At 44.5% G+C, this 23,258-nt stretch overlaps 1 protein-coding gene across 1 annotated transcript in view; it reads right to left on the bottom strand.

Moving 5' to 3' along the window:
• The window catches only part of kank4 (KN motif and ankyrin repeat domains 4), a 73,510-nt gene that overhangs the window by 49,435 nt on the left and 817 nt on the right, over positions 1–23,258 (bottom strand). The gene's annotated exons all lie outside the window — the stretch shown is intronic.

The following is a 23,258-nucleotide window of genomic DNA, read 5'->3' as shown; positions in this document are numbered from 1 at the left end:
TGGGGTTGGGTTTTTCACTGACTCTCATCAATTTAATTTGGCCAAACAGGCTGGGGTATAATAGACTGAGACATCCGAACAGACCAAACGTGTCTCCTGCAGCCCTTGGAGAAAACACTCAGCGATTTAATCTTTCAGGAGAGAAGATGGAAAGTTATCCTTCACTTATATAGTGCAGCCTCGAGGGCGGCTCGGGCAGCAATTTCCAGTCCGAACCCGACCGGAGCCAGGAAAAAATCAAGTAGATAGTCCAACCAACGTGACCGCACCCAACATGAAGCAGAATATCATTACTAAATGTTTTTGTCCAAGCTTGAGTCGGGTATCCAGGTTCCCAGTGCAGCCAGAGCCTCCAGTGCATCTACTGGCCATTACGTGAACTCTGGCTGACTCGAGGCAGACACGCTTTCAGGCAATTCAGATGCTTATAAAAGATGTAAATGAAAGACAAGGTAAATGGGATATGAGACAAACTTTGATGCCCTGGGAGAGCTAATATTAAATATATGTTTTTTGATGCATAAGATATTTATCTGATCCCTGATACACTTGGCAATGCCAACAGAGAGAGGCTAGCAGACAGTGACCTGCCTTAGCTGTGATAACCCAAACTGAAACATGCTTTAACGTGTGGAAAGGGACGTTTTTACACTTTGAAATTATAGAGTCCTGGCAGCCAAGGAGAAGAGTGATGAAGTCGCACTGCTTTCCAAAATGGCAGGCAGCAGCAGAAGGCACTCGAATTGGAAAAGAATAGGCCGTGGTCTGGGAAAAACTTGGCTGCGGCGAGGCAACCCTCTGTGCTGGCTCAGCGCGCAGTTTTGCTCATGCATGTGTTTCTCGATTATATTTATATTACATTTGCTCTGCAGTATTCTGTACTAATACAAATAAATTAAATCTTCTGTAACGGACTCAGCCACTCTGGAAGGGATTTAATTTGACTTTAAGGTATCCAAGGGTGCAGGAGAAAAGGTGCGACTGGGTGAAGAGGGTAACTTAACGTGAGCTTTTATTCCACATTGTGACAGTGAAATATTCACACACTTTCTGTCCAGTACAACCAATTTACAGCAATTTACTGTTTATTTAAAGGACAACCCTTCTGGTACTGTTGGGATTCAAGTTCCTATGTGAAGGTGGACTGTATATAAAGATGCACGACGTGACTCCACTTCCTCTCACTATCCAGAAATAAGGCCAAAATATCCCGGATTCCAAATCTACCATCTTGCACATTTGTAGCCGGAGTCTGTGCAGTCGAGATCGAGGGATGAAGCCGGTATGTGAAGGACTCACCGATACATGCGCTCGACCAATCGTGAGTCAATCATGATGCTTCACCCTATTTCTCTAGCATCAAATAAGTAATAAAAACCAAACTTACTGGAGAAAATAACACTTGAACAACATCAGTGTTATAAGAACTACCTACAATGACATGAAACCATCATTACCCCGTTGGTATTTTGACTTTTTAGTTTGGTCCATGTCCAAACCACTAACATGGAGGAGGAGGGATCTATGATGTGCAGCGCAATCAAGACACTTTGGCTTTGCGTTTGGGGAGCAGTCGCATTCTTCATCTTTATAAACAGCCTAGGGTGGGAAAGAGGAGATTATGCTTTCACATTGGCATTTCATGACAATGTGGTTTATGCAAGACAAACCACAAACGAGAAATAGGGAAAACAGGGCATTCTGGGAGATGGGCACTTCAGAGGGATTCCCCTGCTCTTCAAAGCACCACAACTGCATGTACACGCACACGCACACACACACACACACACACACACACACACACACACACACACACACACACACACACACACACACACACACACACACACACACTCCCTTTATCTCTCGCTTCAGTAGATGGAATAAAGCCAAGTTTGCTTCCTGCCTCTCTTATTTTAGCCTCCCTGCCGAGAGCACGCTTGGCCCCGATTCCTCTAACCTGTCTCTGCTTTATGCCTGAGCTCTTTTCTCTCCTGCTGCTCATCCTCTTTCTCACCGCTGTGGACACAGACCCATGACAACTTTGTGTTGCTTCTCTCTCATTCCCCCCGTTGGTCTGGGCTGCTTATCGGGGAAATGCATTGGGTCGGTTTTCAACCTGCCAGTGTTGGATAGGCCCGCTTTGAAATTATAGCTTTGCATGCGAGTAGAAATGAGGACACATCCTGCAGCTGCCGGGGGGCTGGACACAGCACTGGGGTCTTTTTCTGGACCCTCGTACATCAGGATGAAGAGAAGAAGCGAAGGGTACAGGGAGGTCAAAGGAGGTTGAACGTCAAATCAAGAGGGACACCAATAAAAACATTTAAACAAATATTAGAGGATGAAAAATATCTTTCGATTATATCCCAAAACACCAGCTCAATTCATCAACCAAAACTGAATCAAGCTGCACAGCAAGAAATAAACAGATAAATCATTTAGCCTATAAAATGTCAAAGTGCCCACAGCCCATTTGTGCAACGCACAAAAACAAAGACCAAAGGTATTTAATTTACATTAAATGAAGAGAAAGAAGAATCTCTTAAAAGGTTTAGGAGGTTGTGTTGAGCATTTTTACTTAATGAAGAACTTGATTGATGATCAACTGACACATTTAAACAAGTAGTGAGTAAAGGTGCTGATTTGCTTTCTGTCCAAATGTTCCCAATTGCGTTGTGTTGTTGTTGAGAGCAGCAAAATTACATGACATGATAAAGTATCTTGAGTGTTTTATGAGAAGATTGATGCCACTTTCACATTTTGTGTGTTAAGCACAGAACTAGAGCCAGACAGCAATTAGCTCGGCTGTGTATAAGTGCTGAACTTAGTTGACAAGTATGACAAGCAACCATCCATCCATCTAAACAGCTTATCATTGGAGGTTTGCATGCGGGGCTGCGGCTGAAATTGGGTGCGAGGCTGGGTGCACCCTCGAAAGGTCACCAATCTATCATAAGCTCTTTTCAGACATGAACTCCTTAAAATGTCCTGAAAAGTGGGTCTGGATATTATCTGGAGTTTGCATTTCACATATGCAGAACACAGCAACAAAGTCACAGAGAATCGCTAAGGGGATAGAAAGTCTGATTGATACAGGAAGCTGTTCATGTGGATCTATAACGAAACGTTGCAATGCCCCAAAACATGTGACAGCGCCAGTGCACGGAAATGTGGCACATCCATCAATCCATCTATCCATCATTTATAACCACTCGTGCTGTTTAAGGTCACGAGGGGCTCAACCAAATTGACGGGTCGCCAGTCTATCACCGAGCTGACAGTATTCTCCCAAAATCAATCAAAATCCAGTCAGCAGTTTCCAGTGTGCTGGATGTAGCACGGGATATAACGGATTAGCATACCATTAAAGAACCTGCGCTGTGCGTCTATCTGACAATCACCTTGACGGAGAAATAATGTCCTTCACATCAAACTGTCCCCGTTCTCTTTCTCTCTCTCCACAACGGGGGAAAGCCATCTGTTACTTCAGAGTCCGGTGCTGTAAGCGCACTGCGAGTGATGTGAGGCGACAAACAACAAAGTCCAAAAGTTTAATCTCCATCTAAAGAGACAGTTAGACCACTGCTAAGAGGTTGAGGAAGCAGATGGCCGGAGACATGCGGTGCAGAAGGCTTAAGATGTGGAGTGTGGACAGAAAGATTCGGCAAATGAGAAAGAGACAAAAACCTAAAAAAGCGTTGATAAAGAGCTAAACAAGGAAAGTGTGCAAAAAAGGAGGAAAAACAACCAACGAGAAGACAAATGGACAGCTGCAACCTCAAAGTGTTGTTTCTTCCTCTTTGATGATCAGAATCAAGGTCAATCACGTCCCTCGTCTCATCGCGTATACCAGCGTTCACTGCCTTTTACACCACCTCCCTATTATTCCCTATTATAGATCGATTTCCTCTCCCGTCCGCAGCTTTGTCTGCAGGAGAGGATGCTGCTACCTGAGGGGCTACGATATCATGGAATCGTTTAGCACAAGGAGATTTAGAAAAGTGCAAAGTAAACGATGGGAGATATTTTGATGAATAACTCCAAATAATAATCACAGTGTGTGTTTGTGTAATTATCGTAAGATGCTGACATGAATAGCCTTGGGGGTTTCATTGTTGCTGCCAGTAGTTTTCTTGCTCTCCTAATTGCCCGCCTGTATTTGTTCTGTGTTATTCTCTCACTATCCACTTCTGCTGCCTCTCTCTCATACAAGCCACAGTATAAATGAGTAAAAGACCCAGTTCCTATGTTATATCAGCTGCTAGCCGTCCCCCCATAGCTGACACACAGGGTCACCACAAAAACCCACCGTAATCACTTTTTAATCTCCCTCGGAACATGACAAATACATTACTGCATTCTGAATGCACCCAGGGCCGTGGATGTGTTTTAGAAACCCTTAAAATAAATAGCCCTCCGCCTCTGCGGGGCTGCGGGCGAGTTCCCAGACTCCGGGCTATCGCACAGAGACTCCACAGAGCTCGCAGCGTTTCTTTCCCATCGTGATAATGCTCGCGTAAGCACTGATAGCTGCCCCCCGACGCACCATTGTTCCCATGAATCACACATCTGGGAACCGGGCTGGGAGACCTGCGTGGACACAATTCTGAGTATCTGTGGACGCTGACAAATACCACTGTGCTGTGGTACTGCTAATGTTGGGCTCAGTCAATACAATATAATAGGACTGCTCGTCTGAGGCACAGGATATATTGGTCACTGTCATCTCGGGGCTGCAACTCTTGATTTGCCAACTTCTTACCTTAATTGATTGTTTTGTGAACCTGCTGCTAAAGACGCTGCACTCGATACCTGTGTCTTTCAGAATCACAGATTTCTCCTCCCAACATCAGACATTTCATTTCAAGTTATGTTCCAGTTACTGCTTTCTTTTGAAATCCCCCTAATGTGTTCCAGTGAGGCCGATATCCGGTTGTACGCTTCCCCTCTGGATATAAAAATTTGAAGCTATCTAGGTTGCTTTTTTTAAAGATCTCATCTCCTACTTGGAGTAATGTTAACTTCGATACTAACATGTGAAGGAGTGAAGGAGACCTACTGTATTTTTCCATCACCTGAGGTCCAAGATCAACACCGTCCCTTAAAATCCTCCAAGGACATATTTGATGAGTGGCAGGTGATATGTTCATTTTTCATCTGTGCCATCTCTTGCCCATTCCTTGTGACCTCTTCTGAGAACCAGCACTCAATAGAGACATGGCACGAAGAGAGAGAATAAGCCAGAGGAGCATGAATGTGACTGGAGATGCTGTTTGTTGGTGTTGGTGGAGTATGACAGTGATGAGGGGGGGACGCTGCGAGAGGGTGCTGGCCACACATGTCACATCGGGAGGCATGATTATCCTCCAGGATTACACTTTAATCAATCTAAAGCACTAGTCCCTGTCTGCCACTGTGCTAATCCCATCAAAGAAGGGCTCTTTCTGCCTGTCAGCTTATCCTCTTCCCATTCACCACCATGTTAAACACCTCACAAAGCTGCATGTCAAGAGTCCACCAGGCCCTCAGCGCGTGGAGACGTCGGGCCTCCGCTCAGCAGCGCCGCATCCGAACCACAACAAGCACATTCAATTTTCAAGATGCCGCAGAGAGGATTGTCCCGTTGACGAGGCAAATTGATTGTGGCTGGGCATTTTAATGTCAACAGTGCAAAGAGGAGAAAATGGCGTTTACTATTGTCCATTAGGCTGCTGGTGGCTGCTTAGATACATTGAATTAACACAATTACAGTTTAAAAACTATTTCTAGCATTCAAAACAGCTTTGGGAGCTCCTCTCCCCGACAGGAAACACTGAAGCTCCTGAAACGCCTCGTCTGTCGTCCGGCCGATACCCCCCCCGCATCCCTGCGATGCCCCATGTGTGCATAATGCAAACTGAGCAGCTAGTCTGGCACACCCCCCCAACAAAGGGGAACAGAAACAGAAATTTCCTACACACGCTGGAAGTGGCTGACCAATCACAATAGAGTTGGCCATATCCTTACTGAACATATCTGTCAGTTGTTAGCGAGTGCAATCGGTGTGTGTGGAGTGTGTGTGTGTGTGTGTGTGTGTGTGTGTGTGTGTGTGTGTTATTATTGTGTGTGCATCTGCCAACAAAAACATTCGGTAATATGCATGCAACCGAATACACCCACACACACACGCACACACATGCACACACACACACACACACACACTTTGTAAAATCTCAAGACAGACACACAGACACAGGCTCATCTTTTACATTATACAAATTCTGCCTATTTATACATCTCCAAACTGCATTAATCCTAAATTTCTGAATCAGGAAGTGGAACGTGTCAATCGCTTTACAAACGGCTTCAGTCCTAGAAATAGAAAAAATAATCTATTCATTTCAAAAACGTACAAACTACATTAGGGGAACCGTGCGTACACGTGTGTCCCTGATGAAAAGCCCACTCTGCCGTCTTTCATCTCTTCTTTCCCCTGCTTCACTCACACACACAGCTGTGATGAATAGATGGATGGAGAGAGGGAGGGAGGGAGGGTGAGAGGGAGATGTGAAAGGATGAGAGAAGCCACTGAGGGACAGAGGTGCGTACAAACACATAGCATACGAGCATTTGGGATAAAAATAACCCAAGAGCCAGGAGGAGGTGGAATTTGCCGACCTCTCCATCCACCCATTCGTGCATGTGTGTGTTTATGTATGTTTAAGCTCTGCAGGAGGATGAGGGAGAGAGTTTTGAATGCACACACATGCCGCACATACACTGACACTACACAGACACAAACTAACCCTAAATAAACTGGGAGATTAAAGACAGACAGAGATGTACAGGTTGTCAAGTTAGCCTCCGTATTTTCACAGTAAGCAAACAGATGGCCACCCACAGTGATGCGCCAGATAAGTGTGCTGCGCCCGCAAGACACTCCGATAAAGACACGCCACGAACGGACGGAACAGACGCACTAAACGTCGCCCATCTGCTTGATCCTGGTGACAAATTGGGTTTGTTACTCAGCCTGCCATCAAACCACAGTTGGCATAACCCTCCTAACTGAAATGGTTTAGGACAAATCTGGGGCTCTGGGTTGCGGCCAAATTGCTGCATTGCACAGAGAGATTTGAAGCGGCTTAGTCAGCTGCAGACAATGCACAGCAGTGGCATCATGACACAGAAAAACAAAGCGTGAGAGCGTCACTATTGGTTTGTGTTCGCTGGCATGTGCTGGCTTTTGCTATCTACTGGGAAACGGCAAGACCACACAGCAGAGACAAACTGCGAGGCATTCAGGCCTGATGGCACAAACCGCCGTGTTTAAATTCTTAACGATTCTTCTTTTCAGTGTTTTCTGTTAATTACCTGCAAGTACTGTACGTGCGGTGCAGCACGGTCCGTAGAGTTTGAATAGAGGCATTGTGTATTGTTTTGGCTCCACAGTCACTGAATTGAAAAATGGAACAATTGCTAATTTCTAGTTCGAATGGTTTTCAGGAGTGGCCCCTTGTGGACATTTTTTTATCCAGAGTCCGCTAATTATCGGACAGTGCACCTCCATTCACACAACTATGAATGTAAACACACTTAATTACCATTGAAAGATGAAGTTTGCTGCCGAGCCGACACAATAAAAAAATGTTTCATTGTTTAAGTACTTTTACTGTGAAAGAATAAAACTACAGCCGGAATTTATCAACATGCTAATGTTAGCATGCTCACAATGAATAGTGTTGGGTACTGCAATCAAGTACCAATCAGGGACCGGTTCCTACCTCACAGAACCAATCACAACCTTTTCAGTGCCTCATCTCGGTGCCTGACACCAGTAAACGCAGCCAAGGCACAAAACTTTAAAGTAACAACTCTGCAATCTCTTTAATTGCCAACAACAACAACAAGGAAACGTATACACTCACAAGTGCTGGCAGTTTTTTTCTCCAGTGTAAATATGTTCCACTCCACCTGAGTTGCTGATTACTTACTGCAGACCCCTCTGAGGCTGCAGCTACAGCACAGTGCATTCAGAGCCAGATATCGATCCTGTGTTTGTGGAGTGCCTGTGGTACGACTGCTCCTCTCCGCCGTGCCTCTATTGTAGGCGCCTGCACGCACTGTGAAACTGCAAGTTGTTCAGTGTGGCTGCACCCTTTTTACCGCCAGGGTCTGAAACATGCATTACACATGATGGTTGAGATAATTCCCAGTGGCAGCTGACCACACAGACTTATTAGAACAGGAAGGTCTTCTCTGTGCACACAAGCAGAGACTAAACTAATTTACTCTGAGGGTTGGGTTGGGATGAGAGTTTCAGTAAGACTCTAATGGGGTTAAGAAAATACGGCTGTGGTGCAGTGGAACATATTCCACAGGGTCCGTGCACTGCTGCTACCCCAACCCGCATTTTCAGATGCCAAATATAGATATAAAGAGATGCGAATTCTGCGCCCTCCTTAGCCCCCCCTCTCACCCACCACTGCTGCCTCTAAACACATCTCCTTTCCCCTCTTTACCCTTTTTCTCCTTCTCAGTCTCTCGCTTCTTCCCCCTTCCTCCATCTCTCTGCATCTGATTTGCTCGATGCAAAGAGAGATGCTTCTCTGTTTCAGGGACCTGCTGCTGACGGATAGAAATATCTGAGAGACGTGCAGGCTGAAAGATAGATAGCGAGGAAAACATGGCCTCTGGAATGCCGTACCTGCTCGTGCTCGGTCATTGCTTTAATGTCTCTCTCCCAGGCCTCCGTATATAGAGGGTTTCTGTCTCCCTCCTCCCATCATCCCTCCCTCCTTCAGTCCTATTCACTCCCTGATTTCTATTTGTCCCCTGTTTTTATATACCGCCCCCCCCCCTACCCTGCTCTTTCCTTCCCTTTCATTCATCTATTTCTCCATCTTTAAAAAACAAGCACAAGATCTCCCCCACCCGTGTCTTCTCCCTCATTGTGTCCATTCCTCAGATGCCGCCTAAAGTCAACACTCCGCAGGATCCTATCTGTCGAGCAAAATGCTTTCCAGCAGGATTAAAAGCATGCAATGCTGACTCCAAATCTGTTATCTGATTGGCTGACATGGAGAGCTGTCTGTGGATTTTAGTTACCGGGGAGAACAGCGAGATAATGGCACCGTGTCAGCGACTTCTGGAGCTGCAGGGGCCAGAAGATGACAGGAGAAGACAGAACGGCCACGTGCAAGTAGGAAAAAGTCTTTGTCATGGTTTCTGAATATTTGGTCACCTTTTTTTTTTTTAATTAATATTATTCATAAGTACATTGTGATAATCATCATGTGAACAGAATATTTACATTGTGCAAACATCAATGTGAGGCATGGCAAGTAAATAGTGCACATGGATAGTGTACATATCATTTTCTCTTCAAGAATATATGGAAACTGAGAGAATTGTTGTTAATTATCTGAGAAATAAATCACTATTTTTTCTCATGCTTTAGTAAAATCATTTGCAACACATGTGGCTGAACAATATATTAAAAACTAACATTTTAGAAAACCCTACAAAACAAATTCTCCCCATAGTTTAATGTATCCCTATAAATGAACATAAAAAAGACTAATTTTTAATGGATTTCTTTTCTTACATAGATACACAGAGGAGCTGCTTTTCAAAAATGGAAATGCTGGCTTCAAACACTTGGCCTGATTGACAGAAGAAGATGCCTCACTAATGACACAATCCTGCTGATTGCAGCCATTCATGGTGGGTGCGCCGGTTCAAGTGCTGCAATCGAACATGGCTGTGTCACATTGACACCTGTGCCGTCTCTTCCTCCCTCCTCTCATGCCTCTCACTCTCTTTCTGGAACCTCTAGTCCCACGTTAGTGTCACTGTCCTTCAAATGATGCAAAGTGGACCTTTTTATCAATGCACCTGGTATATGGAAATATAATATCGCCCTGTATTTTATCAGTTTTATCAGTTTTTAGCGTATTTCTATCATTACAGAGTTTATCTGTCAAGCAGAATGAATCCAAAATTGGTTTAGCTCACATTCACTCATCAGGCTAATGACATCATTGAAACAGTATTGACCACAACTGTGGATGCACACATGGGCAGCAGCGTTTGAGGGACTTTGGGGGCCCCAGGCAAAAGGGACTTGAGGGGGGGCTTAATCTAACCAACATGACCCCAAAACGTTCACACTGTACATTCACATAGATAATAGTTAAGTAGAAGAGTTTAAGTGCAAACCCCCATCACCATCACCATCAAACCTCTAAAACTAATTAAGCTTTTGGCAGAAAGCTTTTGACACGAGGCCTCGTGAGGACGTTTCCAACCACGCAGTTAATCATAGTATATAAGTTGGTTCTCACTTTTTGTGGCCTAACGTAAACAGTTTTTCTCAGGGGCCACACCTCTCAGCTAGGGGGCACCATCCCTGCTCGTAGGAACACAAACTACTAAGTGAAATACACGAGGTTCAAAGTTCTCTTCATTGTCAAACTTGGAGAAAATTGAGTTGCAGCCAGTGTTCACATCCAACAATACGCACAAAGACAACATCGACTGCGACGACAACTCACAACAGAGCTAGTGCAGGGAATGGAAGTTCATGCCGAGGACAAAAGAACTGTTGTGCTAACCAGTGTCAGCCTGGTCCCTGGTGTGAAATGAGTGTTTTAGCGAGAAGTTGTGAGAACCTGATGAGCACACACACACACACACACACACACACACACACACACACACACACACACACACACACACACACACACACACACACACACACACACACACACACACACACACACACACACACACACACACACACACACACACACACACACACACACTCTCAGGTGGAGGAACAGACAGATTCATGAAATCCCAGAGAGACAGCAGCTCCACTGAGGCCAAACACGAGAAAGATTCAGACTGAGACGAAACTTGAAGCTCATGAGCAACTGTGTGTCTGTGTGTGTGTGTGTGTGTGTGTGTGTGTGTGTGTGTGTGTGTGTGTGTGTGTGTGTGTGTGTGTGTCAGATGACGCTACATTCATGTGCAGAGTAGTCTCAAGCAGACAGTTGTATGCGGCAGCGTAGCATTCATCTGTTGATCTACATTCCTGTGCTTCATGCAAACCATTAGAGCAAGCTATCTCACCACAGTCAGTTTGAAAGATGGGAGGAACATCAAACAACCTTTACACACACATGCACTAACACACACACACACACACACACACACACACACACACACACACACACACACACACACACACACACACACACACACACACACACACACACGGATGCCCTCTATTGAAGAAAAAATGTCTCCCATCTTCGAGCTCTCAGTCATCTCATTACTTTTTTCTCTCTTTTCATCTTTGTTTCAGCGCTGCCTTTCTTCTTCTCTATTTTACATCTTCCCTCTCAGATGTGTGAGCTGTAACGCAATGACTACCTTAGAAACAAACACAGGTGTGTGTCTGTGTGTGTGTGTGTGTGTGTGTGTGTGTGTGTGTGTGTGTGTGTGTGTGTGTGGAGGATAGAGAGTGAATTTTCTCTTTGACTGGCAGATGGGAGACAAAACTTTTATTAGATCAAAATGACTCATCAGACATGCAGGGGGGAGGTATGTGTTCAGGCCCTGCAGGACGAGGCGGGGGGGGGTTTGAGAACAAGATGGTGATAAAAGCCATCACTCAGTTGTCACAGGTGCACGGAGCTGCAGACACCAGGGTAAAACAATACTCAAAACACAATTTTTAATACATATTGACTCCTGCAATTCATCGCTGACGCCTTCGGCAACAAAGCAAAGGGGGGGGAAAAGTCAAGAAAACAGCGAAAAACAAAAACAAAACACAGCCCACGCACCTGCATACACGAGGGGAATGGAGGCACGGAAAAGCTACGGCGGCGGCAGCTCACACAATCATACACGACCTTTGAATAAACGGCGTCAGACACTAGATTTATTACGAGAGGATAAACGGTGAATTTTAGAAGCGAACGGGCTTATTAAACTGACTCAATCGCAATTTGGTTCAAAGAGTATAGAACACAAAACGTCAGGTATTAACAAAAACACACACACACACATATATATATATAGTCACGTCTGCATCAGGTATTCCACACAGCCGCATTTTTTCTTTTTGCCAATAGGATGGTTTGAGGAAGTTGTAGAGATGATTGTGTGTCTGTGTGCATGTGAGTAGATGTTGTTTTGCTTTTTTAGTTGTCACACACCTCTGACGTTTGTCTAGACAGCTTTGATTTGCTCTATAAATCTCCTAAAGGACGTTACCTGCTCCACTCATCCATCGTATTTATATCACGCTTTTCTAGTCTTATCTACCACAAAAGCCAATTTGAGGATCAGTATCTTGCCCGAGTACACTCACAGGCGGGCTGAATGACCTTTCACATGTCGGAATACAACAGAAACGGGTCATACATATGTACATATACATACATATTGCATACCTATATAATATATGTACATATATGTATAAAGATTACGTTCATCATCTAGTGCAGCAATTATTGTATAAATAAACTTAAAGATTCCCAGCCCAATTGGTTTCAGAATAGCAGTAAGTAAGTAAGTAAGTAAGTAAGTGCAGAACATGCAGTGCAGACTATGAAGTGACAGTCATAAACTTCCAAATGAGGAGAAACATATAATCAGAGGCCGCAGGTTGATTATAGAAGTGGCGCTGATGACGAGCTGTGAATGCTTGAAATCAAGTACTTTGTACAAAGTGTTGTCAAGTCAAGTTTCCTGGTCCACTGTCAAGAAATGTTAAATCAACAGCCAGAAACCTCGGTATCACATTTGATTCGACAGCCTTATTAAATCTTGTTACTTTCACCAGCTCCAAAGCTCTATTCACACGCACCAGTCGATCCTCACGGCCTCAGCTGGGAGCACAACGCTGTATTTTTAACCAACACCAAGCACAGGGCCCGTAGCGCTCCAATTCTGGCCTCCTTTCATTGGCTGCCAGATCATTCAGAATTGATTTTAAGATTCTTTTTATAACTTTTGAAGCTGAGCACGGTCTGGCCCCCAGTTATATAATGGAGCTACTAACTCCCTGTGCTTTGAGCCGTAATCTAAAGATCTACCAGCCAACACTTAGGAAGGAGGTAGTAGTAGTGTAGTTCCTAAATCAAAGACGGTTTGGTTCTGTGTGTGTTATATGTATTTTATTTTTAAAAACACTTTTTACCCTTGTTTAGATAAATGCTTTAGAAATATTAGTTTATTATTATTAGGCTATATTATTATTATAAGCTATGTGTAAAGGCCTCGTTTCCCTGTGCACTCAATTCACTCAATACATTCAAACACAGGGCCAAACATGCTGCTGCCATAGAGTTGAATGAGATATGAAGAACTGTACAAATGCAGATTAATACCACACATTGTCTGTCTCCCTCCTCATATGTGGATTGTTGGATCCATGAAGTTACAGTAGATCCCACCTGCACTTTTACGAGACACACTGACGTCTGAGAAACGAGGCATCAGCAGAAGCCGGAGCGTCAATGGTCGTAAAGTGAGCACTGATGCAGCATATGCAGAACACGGCTTTAATAGGCCGCTGTATCGGAAATTGTGCGATGCACTAAAGGTGCATTTGCTTATGCTTCAGTGAATAAAGTACGTGAGTGTTGCAGTGTGAGTCATTTAACCTGAACTAGCTCACTGCCACTGCTCCGTTGTGAAGCCTCGTCTTTTTTCTCAAACATTCAAACTTAAACTCCGAAAACTAAACGTTAATTCAAGTTGAGAACGCAGAAGATTCTTCCACACACACACACACACACACAAACACACACACACACACACACACACACACACACACACACACACACACACACACACACACACACAATAGGTCTTTGCCTGTGTGCAGGGAGTGGTCACTTTCAACAACACTCCAGCTGGAAGTTCCTGCCTCCCGGAGCCAACCAATTACAACGCAGTATTTAACGATGAAGGTTCCATTAAGGAAGTCCCAAGTTACCCCTCTGCACTCTCAGCTCCTTTCACGACAGACTCTGTTTTTTCCTGCCTGTCAATGCCAGGAACCCATTAAGGAGCAGTGGTGGCGACACAATGCAGGGAAATAATGTAAGGATGGACCTATGCCATTCTTCCTGAGTGTTGCTCCTTCAGAAATGTCCGGTTGTGTTACCTCATTCCTGGCTGAACTGCAGCTTCACATTTCTACTTGACAATCCCTGGCTGTATAAATGATGACTGCTTGCTGCATCGCTACCTCGGACATCGTACCTGTGTTATATGTTCAGCTCATGGACTTCAGTCACAAATGTGGTTTTGATACACAACATGTCAAGCAATTATTTTGGTCACCTTATAGTTTTCGTAAATTAGGAAAGGATAACTCTTATTCTTTGTTAACTCTGACAAGGAGGTAATGTTTTCATCTTTGTTTATGTGTTTGTCAGCAGGATTATACAAAAACTACTTTGTGGACGTGACCGAAGGAAGAACCTGTACAATTTCGGTGTGCATCTCGATGAGGGGTCGGATACAGGACTTTCTCTCTTTAACAATGCAAGATAGACCATTACTTTCAACAGTTTCTTTTGATTTCTCAGAGTTTCCCAGTTAAACCGTCTAGAATGACAAGAAAATCCATCCTAACCTTGACAGAGGTAATAACAGGGGACCAGATAAAGTGGGAGTCTGTGATTTGTGGTGCGTCCCGTTATTTGAACGACACTAAACTGAATGGTTCAAATTGAGTTTTGCCAACAGAATCAAAGTGAAGGTCAAACAGATTCAGAGTCTGTTGGACGTTGCTGTGCACAGGTCTGAGCCAGCTGACATTCCTTTAAACACAAAATGTGCTTTCTGGGCAAAGAAAGAAATCTGCCTACCTTGGCAGTGACTTCAATGCTGCCCTGGATATTGGCCAAAATAATCCTGGATCAACGTCAGCCACTACAAACTTGTGAATCGTCCAGGGCCAGAACACTGGTGTTCGCAAAATTCTTGTTTCGTCAAAAGCAAATAAAGTTCAAACTTTATAACGGATCTGAAAAGCTTTGTCTTTATATCTTAAATTTGTTTCCATTTTTTCTAAGGACTACATGTCTTGAATAAAGTAAAATAACAACTTTGAAAATGTCTCTTAACATACTACCCAGGAGCGTTTCATGGGACTCAAGGGGCCTCGGGCAAAAGGGAGGGCCGTACATCAAATGAAAGCAGATCCCCCCCCCCATGATACCAAACCACATAATTTCAGTCTTCAAACAAACATTTTTCTACCAAAATTATACCCGAAGTGCATTCCATGCATACACATAAATAAAGGTAAAGCAGTAAAACCCCACCACTATCATAGACACTTCAAACCACGCATTTAGACGTTCTAGTCCTAAACCAAACCTCATCAATTGTGAAGCTTTTGGCAGAAGGCAAGTGGAATGGGTATCAGGGTCATAGTATATAGTAAAAGATGAACAAGATTGACGCCTAGCACAATGGATGCCTGAGGAAAATATGCCACATCTTCTGGCCTAAAAAGATCTCTCATGACGAACTTTACAAGCAGACTAAGAGCCTCAGTGTGGTGCAAGAGATCAGACATTTGCGGGTACAGTGGCTTGGGCATGTTCTCAGAATGGACCACAGCTGCTGCATTTCAAAGATGGACACCACCTGGAAAACGCATACAAGGTCAGCCCAACACAAGATGGCACAAAGTGGCATGCGGCCTTGTTAAGAGGTTTCTGACCATGCAGTGTCCTGTGCATAGCTGATTACAGAATTTGAAGGGGTTCTCACAAAATCGTCATTGTTGTGGACTAACGTAATCAGGCTCATCTCAGGGGGCCCCCTCTCAGCTTGGGGGCCCCCAAGCAGCCTGTGTTTCCCACCCTGTTGTGATGCCCCTGATACGACTCAACAACTCAACAAAAAAAGTTCTGAGGACCACAAACCCACTTTACCTGAACTTCTGCAAAGTCCCGCTGTTTGCTTGAAGGGGCTCAGTCTGTGGGAAGCTGTGGTTTGCAGAACAGATGTGTTACAGGCACAGAGTACACACACACACGCACACACACACACACACACACACACACACACACACACACACACACACCTCTGGCCCGGTGTGAACTCACCCTTCTGCTCACACTGACAGGAAGACATACACCAACATGGTGAAAGAGAGGGAGAGAGCTGCGAATGCATGGCACAGCTGAGAAATTGTGTGTCAACAGAGAATGAGATTAGTAGTGCTATCCCTAGGCGTTCGCTCAGCTGGTGTGTGTGTGTCTGCGTGAGTGACTGTGTGTGAGTGCAGGCTGTTGGCGCTCATGTATCTGTGTGTGTTCTCAGTGAGGGTTTTTGGCTTCTTTGACTGACACAGACAACAGAGTTTGGGGAGTCTCTCTCCCTCCCACAGCACTAAGAAGCCTGAAAGCTCCTTAACCTTAACTCTGACACTTGTTTGATGTTATACTAGAAATAGAGAGATGTGCATGAGTGGGGTTACACACATACACACACCTCACACCTTAGCTTTAAGGTGGATAAGTTGATTTGGGTAAGAAAATTAACACATTTATCCGTATGAGTGATCAACTGAGTGCACACACACACACACACACACACACACACACACACACACACACACACACACACACACACACACACACACACACACACACACACACAGATGCTGTGTGGGCAATCAAAGGCATTTGCAGGTTCAGTGAAGCCTCAGGAGGAGTCAGTGGATGTCAAAGTCTGGAGAATATGAACCACATGGGAGTACCGGGCACTCGGCCAGTCGAGACAGAGCGCAGACTGGCACCGGTCAACTTAACACACACACACACACACACACACACACACACACACACACACACACACACACACACACACACACACACACACACACACACACACACACACACAAACACACACACACACACACACACACACACACACACACACACACACACCATGCACATTACAACCCAGCTCCCACTCAGTGAGAAAGCAACCTGCAGCACACTGCTCTAGACACGCCACACACACACTCACACACGCATCTACTAGTGTGTGAAGGAATTGTGTCATGTGCCATGAGGTTTGTGCTGAGTAATTTCTTTACTGACAGCCATCGTTAGAATAATGAACATGAGTAATTGTTATGTGACACACAGACGACACGACCAGAGCTGTGTGTGTAAGTACTTTATACCTATGTGAGGTCCATTTTAAGCATAGACCCTACAGAGTGAGGACATTTTGGCCGGTCCTCACTTTTTCAATGGACTGTTTGAGGGTTAAGACTTGGTTTTGGGCTTAGAGTTAGAATTAGGTTTACGGTTAGGCATTTAGTTTTCATGGTTAAGGTTAGAGTATAGGGCTAGGGAACACATTATATGTCAATGAGTGTCCGCACCAAGATAGAAGTACAAGAATGTGTGTGTGTGTTCCTGTGCTTGAATACACTTTTCCATCACATTAAGCAGCTAAACTGTTCCTGTGCAGTTCCACCTATAGCTGGGTCCCTGGTTGCTTTTCCTCCTGTGGGTAATTTAAACAGTTTCCTTTGAGCTGCTCTCTATCGATCCGAGCACGCTGATGTTTAGAAAGTATTCAGTTTCGCATGTTCGCGAGCTGAGGTTAGCGTGTTAGCACGCTCATGTTTGCTGATTACCACTAAACCAAGCAAACCAAATGGCAACACAACCTGACGTCACCCACTGGTTTTCGAACTGCTGTTTGTGAACAGTATATTGCACTGAAACCAAGAAGAAACCCCATTTAAAGGAGCAGCCTGACTGACGCCCACCTGCACCTGCACCCATTGGAAAGAACTAGCTGTCAATCACACAGTATCCACGCCCCAACTCATACCATCCTCAAGTGAGAAATACAATCATTTTCTCAAAGACTTCTTTTAAAACCAGCCCTCTGCTGGTCATTTGAGAGAATAAAGGTTTCATGCATCGTCTTAACTTTTTGGACCCAGAATCCATATGAATTTTAATATACAGACTATACACTTAACACTGGGAATATAACTCCATTTTCAGGTATTTGGCCGTGCACCAAATAAGTGGACAAATTAATAATTACAAACAAATTTTCGTACCAATTGACTAAACTGCTGTTGAGATATTTTACTCAAAACAGCAAATGTTAACCTCATGGTGGCGCTGGAGAAAACATCAGGGGATCACAAAAGTGCAGCTAAAAACAATTGCATCACACATCTTGACGTCTGCTGCTTTGGTTCAGCAACATCACAGCTGCAGGTCACAGAAACATAAACCCCACATACACAACAACCACTTCTGTTGGAAACACACCAGTATCCGTGACTCAGTTCCAAACAAATCATTTTAAAGCTGCCAAAGCATCGCAAAGCTTGCAACTCTTGCTTTTGCTGATATGAATATTTGAACTTGATTTAAATGATTACGAGCTCCTCTGAGTGCTCAGCAATTTCTATTAGACTTGGGATTACAAAACCTTCTAAGATCGCATTAGATAAACTTAAAAATTCATGGGTATCAAGCTAAAAAAACAAACAGTTTTGCTTTAATTTGTTTCCTGAAAAGTTGACATTTCCCAGGGACATGATTCAATCAGACAGCGTCAATTTGAAAATCACACTACACGGATATCGTCACAGTGAACGCCTCTAACAGCCACCAGCGCGTGAGCTGGTGTGACTCACCTCTCTGCACCTCCGAGGAAATCACACTGACACACACTAACATAAAAATATCAACATACGCACACAGCGTGGGACGGCACACTCTAATGTGGTTCAGCCATGTCTCGGAGGACTGTGTGCATGTGAGTGTGTGTGTGTGTGTATGCTTTAAATAACAGTGTGCCCTTTAACCTGAGCATAGATGGATAAATCTTAATGCCAGTGAATCCAGCACACACACACACACACACAAACACTCACAGGTTTGCACAGTCATCCTTATTCAGACATTGCTTTGACTTCCATTCATTGTGGACAGCCTAACCAAAGCCTTATCCGTAACATTAACCATGACCAATTCACACCTAACCCTAAACTTAAAGGTTCAGTGTGTAGAATTTAGTGACATCTAGTGGTGAAGTTTCATGTTGCAGTTGAATAACCCCTCACCTCACCCTCCCCTTCCAAACATGAAAGAGAAACTGTCGTGGCTTCAGTTGTCATAAAAACTCAAAAGGTTTAGTTTGTCCAGTCTGGGCTACTGTAAATAAACATGGCTGCCTCCGTAGAAAGGACCCGCTCCTGATGTAAATATAAAGTATTTAAAAATAAAGGCCCATTCTAGGGTTAAAAAAACAACAATTCATGCAATTAAGATAAAACACACTAGTGAAAACATCACTAGGATTAATCTATATTCAATTTCTGCCAATTCACCTAAATCTTACACACTGAACCTTTAAATTACCCACAATTCACATCTCACCCCTAAACTTAACAAGGACCTCAGAAATGAAGTTCAGCCTCATCAGGACCAGCCTTTGGTCCCCATGAGGTCTATTGGTCTTGAAAAGCTCAGTGTTTATGCTGGAAAAGGTCCTAAAGAGGCAACACAAATAAAAACACATTCACACAAACACACACACACGCACACACAATGTGGCACCCTGTAAACATGCCCAATGTAACAGGAACGCTTTGCCTTGTTAATGCTGTGTAGCTGCGGTCAGCCAGCCAACCATGGCCGATGCTCTGTGGCAGGCAGAGCAGTGACCAAGACTGACTGAGAATACATGCAGATGCTGAGCGAGCAGAGAGAGAGAGAGACAGGCAGGTTTTTGCATAAGAGAGGGAGAGAGAGAGGTGGAGAAGCAGAGCAGGGATGCTCAGTAAATGGATGCAGAGAGAATCTCTCAAAACAGCAACAAACATCCCTGGCTTCTGCTCCTCTGCCTGATGGTTAGCATGCTTCCTACAGTATGTGTGAATCGTAACTGCGTGCATATGTGCACATCAGGCTCCAGCTGAAAAACATTAGTCAGGCCGGCAGGGAATTTAACTGAAACCTGGCGCTGCTAATGAACCGCTCCAGAGAAGGGATCAACCGGTATGGAGAGACATTACAGAGAGAGAGAGAGGAGAGGGGGGGGGCGTGTTTCTCTGTCAGCATGATTGTACATACATGCACAGATATGTGCACGCATGCCTGGTTTGCAGTATCTGATCAACACACAGATGCTGAGGATCCCAGAGCTCAGCACAGATAAACATGGACACACAGGGCGATGAAGATGATAAACGCAGCATCTCTCGTCTCCGTGTGTCTGGAATGTATAACAACTCGAAGATGTAGATTCGGTGTGTGAAAATGCCGAAAACCCTTCTTTTCTTGACTATGTGTGCCAAGATGGGAGAGACATGAATTACACATGGGGCAGCAGATAGAAGCAAAGGAAGATGTGTAAAGGAGAGAAAAAAGAGAGAGGAGAAGGCAAACAGGATGAATGAGATCTGACAGAAGAGGAGGAGAGGATTACAAAGGAGGCATAGGGGAGATGGATAGAATAAAAAGCTGAGAAAGAAAGAGTAGAATAAAAAGGAAGATGTAGAAAAAGGTGCAGGGAGAATCAGTGTTGTCCTTACCTGTGCAGCTGTGTGCAGTATCCTTTGGGATTAAAAACGTAGTATGGGGAAGAAACTCCAGCAACACTTTCTATGTCCGTTCCAAGGTAACGTGCATTTATATCTCTGTGTATCAGCTGAGGGAAACTCTTCAGCACACTACGCCGGAGCTCTCGTCTACCTGCGTGGGTTTCGCGTAAATGTATCCTAGCTGGTGATGAAAAGCGGTGAGTGAAAGGAGAGTACTACGCTGGAGGGCGGACAGACTGGCTGAAACAGGAGAGCAGAGGCAGAGCGGAGAGAGCAGACTGAGTGGGACGGAGGAGTTACTGTTGCCTAACATCAGAGCGGCTGGGGCTGGATACACCCTCCTCCTTCAGCGTGCATCAAATGGGAGTCGCGCAGATGCTCGAAAGTATGCAGAAAGAGGGAGAGAGGGAGGGAGAGAGGGAGAGAGAGAGAGAGAGAGGGAGAGAGAGAGAGAGAGAGAGAGAGAGAGAGATGTGTGCAGCCCAAGATCTGATCCGATCTGATATACACACACATGCAAACACTCATAAAGATTCTCATTAACGCTCTTTTACTGACACACACACACACGCGCACACACACACACACACACACTACTACTCTTAAGTGAGCAGTTCCTGTGAGACCCAAGGACTTCCAGTGAAAATAAATAAGAGTGAGTTGCTCTCATTGCAACTGATTGAGACTTGACTGTTCCACTGTTGCCTTTTTCCTTTGTGAAACATTTTAGCCTGAGCTCAGGAGGGAGACGGGTTCATAAACTAACCAGAGGGTCGGTGGTTCGATCCCCGGCTCTTTCAGCCATAGAGCTCTCTAAATTACTCCTGACGGCTGTGCTGACAGTTTATGTGCAAGAAAATGCTGAATGAAAAGGTTCTGAATATAGAAGTGCTGTAGGAATGTGTGCATGAATGGGTCAAGTGTTCAATAAGACTGGAAAAGTGAATATATAATAATGACCATTTTCCTCTACAAAGCCTTCATATTAAACAACACGCCCACAGCCTGTGAGGACAGTAACACATAAACGTTGCCTGATTTTATTTAAATTAAATTAACATTTCTCTCTGAAATGGAAAGACATGATTCCTCCATCTCAAATACAATGGACCAGGAACATCTTATACGATATGAGGTTAGAAAAAATCAACTTTGCAACACACATTGCAAAGTTGACAAACTGACAAATTCTTTTACACATTCTTTTAAGAGTTTACACAACCTTTTCTGAGATTTGCACGAGAACAACGAAATATGTCAAAAGATGCTCTATCTCGCAATGTTAAAGAAAGTGAAAGCAAAGCCCCCTGATACAGATCTGCACAAAAATGTTATGAGTTCTTTCCGGACCCATATTACATCCTTCTACCAAGTTTGACTGTAATCTGTCCAGCAGTTTCTGCGCAATCCTGCTAAATAACACACAAGCAAAGAAAACAGACGAAAACCTAACCTCACTTCGCGGAGGTAAAAATCTGGGAAAGATCTGATATATGCTCATGCAGGGGTCACGCGCACATTGCCCTCACTTATAAAAACATATAAGTGTGATTAAATGGTTAACGGTTACAGGCCTGCAAAATCAGACAAAAAAACCCCCGTGCATACATGTGTGTACAGAGGCTTTTGTTGTTGAGAGGTCGACTGCAGGACATGCTTCTCATTCTTGGAGCGCACTATAGCCTGTCCCTCAACATGCTTTCATTTTCCCCTCCTGATAAAAAAGGTGGGTGGGGGGCCAGCTGACTGGCAGGGAGTGGTGGTGGTGTGGGGGGGGTTCATGTCATGGCCCAGGGCTTTGAGCCGTCACACCACCCACCTCTGCTGCTGCGGTGGCCGTGAGAGCTTCGTGCCTCTTGGGACAAAGCCCGCCTTGATAAAGCCAAGTTCTGCTACTCAGTGCATGGAGAATGATCCTCATTACCACGACAGGTTAGAGGTTAAATTCCTGCTGGATCTGCGAGTAGGTGGCAACATGTCCAACATGTTTGCATTCACTGTTGGGGGCCGTTTATCCAAGCTCAACGAAGTTGGACATTTTTCTTCTTGTTTTTCATTAAATTGGTGGTTTTATGGCCCCATGACAACGAGGCTGGACAGCACTAGTCTGCCCATTGGAGGTCGGCTGCAGGGGCTTTGCTCAAAGAGCGAGGAATCCACGCACAAGCCCTGTGTCCGACCATAAAAGAAAAATCACGGAACGCTGCAGCCAATGACCCTGGATCAGGACAGATGCCAAATGGGCCCCAACACGTGAGGGACACACACCCACATCTGATCAGCCTGTGGTGGACCTACCTAAGCAGAGGGTGTCTCGTGAATAAAAGGCCGAAACACTCGATGACGCTCATGTACACAACTGATGATGACCACTGGAGGTCGCTAACATCTACTGGCGGTTGGCAATTTATCGTCAAACTAGCTCGGAAGACCTTCAAACATATAAGGGATATTCACCATCTTGTCAAATGTTCTTAACCCCCTAAAAAATGGAAAATGTCTCTTGCGCGTTTTCCAGGGAAGAGCATTTCTGAATCTTTAGATCAGATCAGTCCGGTGACAAAAAACAAGGCTTTGTTTTGATTCCAGTTGTGTATCACTGCACATCCTCAAACACATATATGCATTCAACACTCTGCCT

The sequence above is a fragment of the Hippoglossus hippoglossus genome, chromosome 4 (genome assembly GCF_009819705.1).
Source record: "Hippoglossus hippoglossus isolate fHipHip1 chromosome 4, fHipHip1.pri, whole genome shotgun sequence".
Classification (NCBI taxonomy): Eukaryota; Metazoa; Chordata; class Actinopteri; order Pleuronectiformes; family Pleuronectidae; genus Hippoglossus; species Hippoglossus hippoglossus.
Note: the sequence above shows the minus strand (reverse complement) of the source record. Positions and strands in the feature narration are given on the sequence as shown.